Raw genomic sequence first — 10,141 nt, 5'->3', positions numbered from 1 at the left:
TGTGTATTTTTAGTAGAGACGGGGTTTCACCGTGTTAGCCAGGATGGTCTCAATCTCCTGACTTCGTGATCCACCTGCCTCGGCCTCCTAAAGTGCCAGGATTACAGGCGTGAGCCACAGTGCCCGGCCAAATCACCTTTTTTTTTTTTTTTTTTTTTAAGAGACTGCGTCTTGCTTTATTTCCCCCGGCTGAGTACAGTGGCATGATCATAGCTCACTGCAGCCTCAAACTCCTGGGCTCGAGTGACCCTCCTGCCTCAGTCTCCTGAGAGGCTGGGATTACCGGCTAAATTATTTTATTAACCCCTTGAACCATGGAGTTACGTTGGGCAAAGTGCATCTGTAGAAATGCTTTATTATTATGATAGTCATGGAAATCAAAAGGAAGTTTTATGGATTATCTTTGTTAATGTTTTCATTTATAAATAAACTCCCATTTGATAGAAAATGGCTGCATTTATTTTTAACTTTGCAGATATGAAGAAAGCTTTAAACCACCAGAGGGCATTGCAGTCAGCTTCTTATTATAAATCATTATAAATCACTGCTGCCAGAGATGCCTAATGAAATTTGTTCCCAATTAAACCAGAAAAAGAAGCATTTTTAGGCTGGGTTCCGTGGCTCACGCCTGTAATCCCAGCACTTTGGGAGGCCCAAGGTGGTCAGATCACGAGGTCAGGAGTTCGAGACCAGCCTGACCAACATGGTGAAACCCCATCTCTACTAAAAATACAAAAATCAGCCAGGCGTGGGGGTGTGTGTCTGTAATCCCAGCTACTCAGGAGGCTGAGGCAGGAGAATCGCTTGAACCTGGGAGGCAGAGGTTGCAGTGAGCCAAGATCATACCACTGCACTCCAGCCTGGGCAACAGAACAAGACTCCGTCTCAAAAAAAAAAAAAAAAAAGAAGCATTTTTAGATCTGATAAACAATCTGAATAGGAGCTGTGGCTTGAACTTAGTGGAACACTACTTTGAAGCACCTTTTATATGTATTAAAGCGAAGAGTGGAGTTGGTAGTACTTTGCTGAAATTGTATTGTTTTACTTTTTTCTTTCCCCAAGCGTATGCCCAAACTTTTAATTTGTCATCTATCATTTATCATCTTTTTTTGGCCAGAGAATGAAGCCAGTACCTTTCCATATCAACAGGTATTGAAGTGCAAGACACAAAAGTTACAGTTTTTGGCCAGTAGTATCCACCTCTTTATGGCCTTTATTGGAGCTAACAGAAACCTGCAAAATTAGGCGGCCGGGCACGGTGGCTCACACCTGTGATCCCAGCAATTTGGGAGACCAAGGCAGAAAGATCACTTAAGCTCAGAGTTCGAGACAAGTCTAGGCAACATGGCAAGACCCTACCTCTACAAAAAATACAAAAATTAACCGGGCATGGTAGTGTGTGCTTGTGGTCCCAGCTAGTTGTGGGGCTGAGGCAGGAGGATTGCTCGAGCCCCAGAGGCCAAGGCTGCAGTGAGCTGAGATCGCACCACTGCACACTCCAGCCTGGGCAACAAAGTGAGAGAGAGAGGTAAAATATTTTGACAACCCATGATTTAAAATCAATCCTCATAAACAAGTTTTTAATGTAAAAGGTAAAATTTTCCACAGAGACGGAGTTTTGCTCTTGTTGTCCACGCTGGAGTGCAATGTCGCGATCTCGGATTACTGCAACCTCTGCCTCCCAGGTTCAAGCAATTTTCCTGCCTCAGCCTCCCAAGTAGCAGGGATTACAGGCATGCGCCACCACGCCCAGCTAATTTTGTATTTTTTTTTTAGTAGAGAGGGGGGTGGGTTTCACCATGTTGGTCAGACTGGTCTGAACACCTGACCTCAAGTGATCCACCTGCCTTGGCCTCCCAAAGTGCTGGGATTACAGGCGTGAGCCACCACACTTGGCCCATATCATCTGAAATAAATGTTGTAACTATTGAGGCTTCCTGGTTATAGCTGACTAGAGCTCTCATTGGTCTATACTCCAGGAGCATTTGAGATATTAATTTATTTTACGAACACTTATTGAGTACATTTGTGCCGGTCACTTGCTAAAGCTGTAGCATACAGATATAAACACTGATTATTAATCTTTGTATATTTATTTGTAGTTTATAAAACAATCTGGCATCCACCCTCTTATTTGGTACTCCAGACCATTGAGATGCAGTGGGCAGATGATATCTCCATTTTATAGGTGTGGAGACGGGTTCCAAATTGTTAAATGACTCATTCATAGTCACACAGCCAGTAAGTGACACAGCAGGACCAAACAGGTCTTCTAACTTCAAATGCCATCCTTTTTTCCACAACAGCATGCTGTCTTCTTAGAAGAGGTAAGCCTATTACTCTCAATACATATCATATGCCGAAGGACCCCAGGTTAAAAATATAGCCACTTGATGGTTGTGATTATTTAGCTTAACAAGCAACTTAGCAGATAAGTTCAGAAGTTTACCAGTACTATTTCTCTTTTCTTCAAAGATCAAAGGTAGATTCAGCATACAGTCAATGAAAAAAATAAATTGGATTCTTTTTTAGTACTTGGTTGACCTTTACTAAGAATCTCTTTCCACCGAGTGCTGTGGCTCACGCCTGTAATCCCAGCACTTTGGGAGGCCAAGGTGGGCGGATCACTGGAGGTCAGGAGTTTGAGACCAATCTGGCCAACATGGTAAAACTCCATCTCTACTAAAAATACAAAAATTGGCTGAGTGTGGTGGCAGGTGCCTGTAGTCCCAGCTACTCAGAAGGCTGAGGTAGGAGAATCGCTTGAACTCAGGAGGCAGAGGTTGCAGTGAGTTGAAATCGCGCCACTGCACTCCAGCCTGGGCGACAGAGAAAGATGCCATCTCAAAAAAAAAAAAAAAGAGTATCTTCCAAGGCTCAGTTCCTGCATCTTTTTCCTTGAGGTATGATTTATACAGTAACACCCACGTTAAAAAGAGAAAAAGAGTAGGCCCATCATTTGAATTTCAAGTTTGGGTGAGGATGTGCCTAAGACAAAGGTCTCTGGAATGCTTTTTATTTTATTTTATTTTTTATTTTTTTGGAGACAGAGTCTTGCTCTGTCACCCAGGCTGGAGTGCAGTGGCATGATTAAAGCTCATTGCAGCCTCAACCACCCAAGCGATCCACTCACCTCAGCCTCCCGAGTAGCTGGTACCACAGGCAAGTGCCACCCTGCCCAGCTATTTTTTTTTTTTGTAGGTGGGGTCTTACACTATATTGACTAGGCTGGGAGGTATATATGTCTGTGTTAGTTTTTGGAACATAATACTCTGGGTGGAGCTCTGTCAAGCACCTTCAGCATTAAATTGTATTTATTTGTTTACTTACCTACCCTCTCAACCTAGTAGATTCAGAGCTCTGAATCCTCGTTACCATGGCTAAGTACCAGGCATTGCTATGAATATTCTGTAAATATTTGTCCATTGAGTTTATATTGAGGGGGGTGGGCTACAGTGTTGAGAAAGACATGGCTTCCCTAAGATTTAGTGCCTTAGAAATTTCGCCATATTAAATACCATATGGTTGATGCACTCCTACCTTAGTCTGAATTGAATAAAGTATGGGTGTGTCTAGGCAGAAGGAAGCTGAGAAATACATGCATGATCTCAGGAGCTTGTGAGTAGAAAAGGTACTGTGTAATAAAACAAGAATGCTAGCCTCAGTGGCTCACATCTGTAATCCCAGCACTTTGGGAGGCCAAGGCGGATGGATCACATGAGGCTAGGAGTTCAAGACCAGCCTGGCCAACATGGTGAAACCCCATCTCTACTAAAAATACGAAAATCGCCGGGCGTGGTGGCGCGCATCTGTAATCCCAGCTACTTGGGAGGCTGAGGCACTAGAATCGCTTGAACCCGGGAGGTGGAGGTTTCAGTGAGCCGAGATCACACTACTGCACTCCAGCCTGGGAGACAGTGAGACTGTCTCATGAAAAAGGAAAAAAAAAAAACAAAACAAAACAGGAACGCTAGCCATGCTAGCCTGGGTAATATGGCAAGACTCCATCTCTATAAAAAATTAAAAAGAAAAGTAGCCAGCCATGGTGGCATGTTCCAGCAGTCCGAGCTACTCTGGAGGCTGAGGTGGATCACTTGAACTCAGGAGTTTGAGGCTGCAGTGAGCTACGATCATACAGTCTGGCCTGGGTGACAGAGCGAGACCCTGTCCCTTAAAAATTAAAAAGTTGTCAACAAATAATTTTTGAAGATCTGCCATGTGCCAGCCACTTTGCTAAGCAATAGGGATACAATGTAAATGAGACAGACAAGATTCTTGTTTTATGGGATTTGCATTAGAATGGAAAGAGACAGACAATAAGCATATAAACCAGTAAAGTGATTTTAGACATACCTAAGAGCTATAAAGAACATAAACTAGGGAGAATTTTTTTTTTTTCGAGACAGAGTCTCGCTCTGTCTCCCAGGCTGGAGTACAGTGGCACAATCTAGGCTCACTGCAAACTTTGCCTCCTGGGTTCAAGCAATTCTTCTGCCTCAGCCTCCCGAGTAGCCAGGATTACAGGTGCCCGCCACCATGCCCGGCTAATTTTTTGTATTTTTAGCAGAGACGGGGTTTCGCCATGTTAGCCAGGCTGGTCTCAAACTCTTGACCTCAGGCGATCCACCCTCTGTAGCCTTCCAAAGTTCAGGGATTACATGCGTGAGCCACTTTGCCAGCCCCCAAGGCATAGTCTTAATAGGTCCTAAGAACATGTGCCCAAGGTGGTTGGGTTACAGCTTGATATTATATGTTTTAGGGAGACATAAGACATCAATCAATACATGTCAGCTATACATTGGTTTAGCCGCGAAAGGTTGGGGAGGGGAGCTTACAGGTCCTAGGTGGATTCAAAGAGTTTCTGATTGGCAATTTGTTGAAAGAGTTAAGTTATTATCTTAAGACTCGGAATCGGCCAGAAACAGTGGCTCACACCTGTAATCCCAGCACTTTGGGGGCCAAGGAGGGTGGATCACCTGAGGTCAGGAGTTTGAGACCAGCCCCCCAACATGGTGAAACCCTGTATCTACAAAAAAAAAAAAAATTAGCCGGGGTTTGTAATGCATCCCTGTTGTAATCCCTGCTACTTGGGAGGCTGAGGCAGGAGAATTGCTTGAATCTGGGAGGCAGAGGTTGCAATGAGCTGAGATCCTGCCACTGCACTTCAGCCTGGGTGACAGCAACACTCTGTCTCAAAACAAAACAAAACAAAACAAAACAAAACAAAACAAAAAACTTGGAATCAATAGAAAGGAGTATCTGGGTTAAGATAAGGGGTGGGTTGTGGAGATTAAAGTTCTTACTATATAGATGAAGTCTCACAGGTGGGTGCCCTTAGAGGCAATAGATGGCAAATGTTTCCTGTTTAGATCTCTAAAAGGTGCTAGACTCTGAACCAATCTCTTCAGGATCAGAAAAAGACCTGGAAAGGGGTCAAAATTCTCTATAGAATGTAAATTTCCCCCACAAGAGACCGTTTTGCAGGGTCATTTAGAAATATGTCAAAGAAGGCCAGGCATGGTGGCTCATGCCTATAATCCCAGCACTTTGGGAAGCCAAGGCAGGTGGATCACGAGGTCAGGAGATCGAGACCATCATGGCTAACACAGTGAAACCCTGTCTCTACTAAAAATACAAAAATTAGCTGGGCATGGTGGCGGGTGCCTGTAGTCCCAGCTACTTGGGAGGCTGGGCAGGAGAATGGCATGAACCCAGGAGGCGGAGCTTGCAGTGAGCCAAGATTGCGCCACTGCACTCCAGCCTGAGCAACAGAACGAGACTTCGTCACTCTGTCTAAAAAAAAAAAAAAAAAGAAATGTGTCAAAGAAATATATTTTGGGGTAAAATACTTTAATATTTTAGGGCCTGCTGGCCGTCATGTGATGCTATACTAGAATCAGGTTGGAATTTGGTATCTTATTGCTACAAAGTATGTTTTGTCGGCCTCAAGGTCCCTGTTTTAATGTCAATGCTGGGCAGCTGTGCCCGAATTCCGAGAGGAGAGTGTAATGAGGCACGTTCAACACCCTCTTTCTATCATGGCCTGAACTGGTTTTTCAGGTTTACTTTGGAATCCCCTCGGCTGAGAAAAGGGGTCCATTCAGTTGATTGGGGGGTCTTAGAATTTTTTTTTTTTTTTTTTTTTGAGACGGAGTCTCGCTGTGTCACCCAGGCTGGAGTGCAGTGGCACCATCTCGACTCATTGCAAGCTCCACCTCCCGGGTTCATGCCATTCTCCTGCCTCAGCCTCCCGAGTAGCTGGGACTACAGGCACCCGCCACCATGCCCGGCTAATTTTTGTATTTTTAGTAGAGACGGGGTTTCACCGTGTTAGCCAGGTTGGTCTCAATCTCCTGACCTCATGATCCGCCTGCCTTGGCCTCCCAAAGTGCTGGGATTGCAGGCGTGAGCCACCGTGCCCGGCCGGGGGTCTTAGAATTCTAGTTTTGGTTTGCATTAGTGTCACCCAACTAAGACAGTTTATATATTCTATTGCATTATATGTATATGATTTCTTGTCTTGTTCCTGATCTTTGGGGAAAGCATCCTGTCTTTTGCCTTTGAGCATTAGCTGTGGGTTTTTCATAGAGTTCCTCCATTGTTTCTTATTCCTTTTTTTTTTTCTTTTTTTTTGGAGACAGAGTCTTGCTTTGTCACCCAGGCTGGAGTGCAGTGACGCGATCTTGGCTCACTGCAATCTCTGCCTCCTGGGTTCAAGTACCTCTCCTGCTTCAGCCTCCCAAGTAGCTGGGACGCGCCACCATGGCCAGCTAATTTTTGTATTTTTAGTAGAGACGGGGTTTTGCCATGTTGGCCAGGCTGGTCTCGAACTCCTGACCTCAGGTGATCCACCCACCTTGGCCTCCCAAAGTGCTAGGATTACAGGCATGAGCCACCGTGCCCGGCTCCTCCATTGTTTCACTGCCTGCAAGCAGGCTCAGTAGGACTGAGCTCCTACTCTGTACGCAGCACTGAATATGTGGCACTACATAAACAGATTGTTTTCCTAATGACAGTGGCAAGAGATAGAAAAATTCCTAGGCAGATAGGGGCAAGTCCCTGGTGAAACCCAACCTTCAAGCCAAAGGCAGCTTAAAGCCTGAAAACTGAGCTGCCAGTTCTGGGTAGAGTCCACAACCAAAGTGAGAACTTCCTTGATACCTTTTAGCCAATTGAATGGTGCTTTTTTCCAGGCCTGCCCATAGACCAATCAGCATGTATGCCCCCATTCTGAGCCCATATAAACCGTGGACTCACCACACATTGGGCTACCCTCTTTCAGGCTCCCCTGTCACACAGGGCTACCCACTTCGGGTCCCCTCTCATTATCGAGAGCTTTTCTGTCACTCAATAACATTCTTCCCTGCCTTGCTCACTCTCCAGTGTCTGCCTAACGTCATTCTTCTTGGTTGCAGCACAAGAACCTGGAACCCACCAAATGGTGGGTGCGTAAAGAGCTGTAACACTGTAGCTCTCCTTCCTGCTCGCCGAGCAAAGGGGGAGAAAAAGCCACTGTGCACCACATGCCCCCATTCACCAAACTGCGGGCGACGGGACTGGAGGAGCTGTGACACAAATAAGCTGTAATACGCCCCCCATTCACTGTGCTGCAGGCAGCAGGAATGAGAGAGAGCTGTGTCATTTCTTGGGGACTCAAACCTTGGGACATCCCAGGCAAGAGCCATAACACCCCTTGGTGCTCCATGGTTGCTGGCATGTTCGTGTTTTCAGCCGCCACCGCGTTCCCCTCATCTCAACGCTGGTGCCTAACATGAAAATTGTCCACAGCATGCCTGGCTCAGCTGCAGGCTGAGCACGGAATCCTTGTGCGTGCACAGGATCTGGGCTGGTAGCCTGAGCTGAGCGCAGCCTGCCAGGGCAAACTGGTGGAGTGAGCCCAGGAGTAAGCCCAGAGCCAAGCCAAACCTGGACAGAGGCGCTGCCAGCCGTGGATATTTCCAGGTGTCGAAGTGGCATCAAAAGCATCCTGTGTCACTAACATCATTGCAATGCTACTTCTTTATGCACCAAAATGTTTTGACTTATTGCTTTATTTTCTTTTAACCATTTTGTACAGAAATCATTCTCAAAAGCTAAACATCCTCGGCCACTGTCTTTTTTTTCTCTCTCTTTCTCTCTCTTTTTTTTTTTTTTTGTGATGGAGTTTCACTCTTGTCGCCCAGGCTGGAGTGCAGTGGCATGATCTCGGCTCATTGCAACCTCCGCCTCCTGGGTTCAAGCAATTCTCCTGCCTCAGCCTCCCGAGTAGCTGGGATTAACGGTGCCCACCACCACGCCTGGCTAATTTTTTGTATTTTTAGTAAAGATGGGGTTTCACCATGTTGGCCAGGCTGATCTCAAACTCCTGACCTCAGGTGATCCACCCACCTTGGCTTCCCAAAGTGCTGGGATTACAGGCGTGAGCCATGGCACCCAGCCCATCCTTGGCCACTTTCAACATAACATAGGCCAGGCACAGTGGCTCATGCCTGTAATCCCAGCACTTTGGGAAGCCAAGGTTGGGAGATTGTTTGAGCCCAGGAGTTCGAGACCAGCCTAGGAAACATATGAGACCTTGTCTCTACAAAAAAAAAAAAAAAAAAAAAGAAGAATTTAATTAGCTGAGTGTGGTGGCGCACATCTGTACTTCCAGCTACTTGGGAGGCTGAGACAGGAGGATTACTTGAGCTCAGGAGGTGGAGGCTGCAGTGAGCTATGATCATGCCACTGCACTCCAGCCTGGGCAAGAGAGTGAGTCCCTGTCTCCAAAAATAAAAATTAAAAATGAAAAATAAAATAAACATAATACATATCGTTCAGTTGTTGCTTTAGCACCGGGACATCATTGTGATGTGTCTCTCTGGTGGCACATAATGTGGGGATACTGTAACTGCCCAGTGGGTTCACCTTGCCCTCTGGTTAGGCAAAGCCAATTTATCAAGACAGAAATTGCAATGGAGAAAGAGTAATTCACGCAGAGCTGGCTGTGCAGGAGACCAGAGTTTTATTATTACTCAAATCAGTCTTCCTGAGCCTTCGAGGATCAGAGTTTTTAAAGATAATTTGTGGGGCACGGGCTTGGGAAGTGTGGAGATGGAATCATAGGGGGTTGAAGTGAGGTTTTCTTGCTGTTTTCTGTTCCTGGGTGGGATGGCAGATCTGGTTGAGCCTTATTACAGGTCTGGGTGGTGTCAGCTGATCCATGGAATGCAGAGTCTGCAAAATATCTCGAGCACTGATCTTACGTTTTACAATAGTGATGTTATCCCGAGGAACAGTCTGGGGAGGCTCAGACTCTCAGAGTCAGAGGCTACATGGCCCCTAAACTGTAATTTCTAATCTTGTAGCTAATTTGTTGGTCCTGCAAAGGCAGACTGGACCCCAGGCAAGAAGGGGGTCTTTTCAGGAAAGGGCTATTATTAATTTTGTTTCAATGTCAAACCATGAACTGAATTCCTTCCCAAAGCTAGTTCGGCCTGTGTCCAGGAATGAACAAGGACAGCTTAAAGGTTAGAAGCAAGATAGAGTCAGTTAGGTCTGATTTCTTTCACTGCCACAATTTCCACAGTTATGATTTTCCAAAGGCTGTTGCAATACCTTTGGGAACTTATTGGACGGCTTGTCCCTTCAAAGAATCACTCCAAACTGCTGTGTTTTTGCATTTCTGTATCTTTTTTTTTTTTTTTTTAACAAATACATATTGTCCTTTTCCTATCTGTTAATTAACACTTTTTCTGACCTTCGTATGCCTGCCTCTGAGAACATTCTCTTCTAAAAGGCAATTTCTAATTTGGTGAGACTGCCAAAGAGCCACGGAGTTTTTAGAAGTTTTTATAAAACAAGAACAAGTACACTGAGGAGGACATTTTCCTATGAATAAAGTGCAATACCTTGTTTGGTGACTTAAATGCCTCTTATTTCCTAGGTTCTCAGCTCTGTTCTGGATGAATCACTGTCAGGTATACAGTATTATTATATCATAAATAAAATTATTTTTTAAGTCTTCTAGTTCTCTCCCCCTCACCCCACTCCCAGTTAATTAGCTTTTTGGCAGTTCTAGAACTGGGCAACAGAAGAGGTTGGCTTTATAGACAGAGAAGAGCTAAAGAAAGAGCAAGACCCTGTCTCAAAAAAACAAAGA

Source organism: Hylobates moloch, unplaced genomic scaffold (assembly GCF_009828535.3).
Source record: "Hylobates moloch isolate HMO894 unplaced genomic scaffold, HMol_V3 SCAFFOLD_19, whole genome shotgun sequence".
Lineage (NCBI taxonomy): Eukaryota > Metazoa > Chordata > Mammalia > Primates > Hylobatidae > Hylobates > Hylobates moloch.
Note: the sequence above shows the minus strand (reverse complement) of the source record.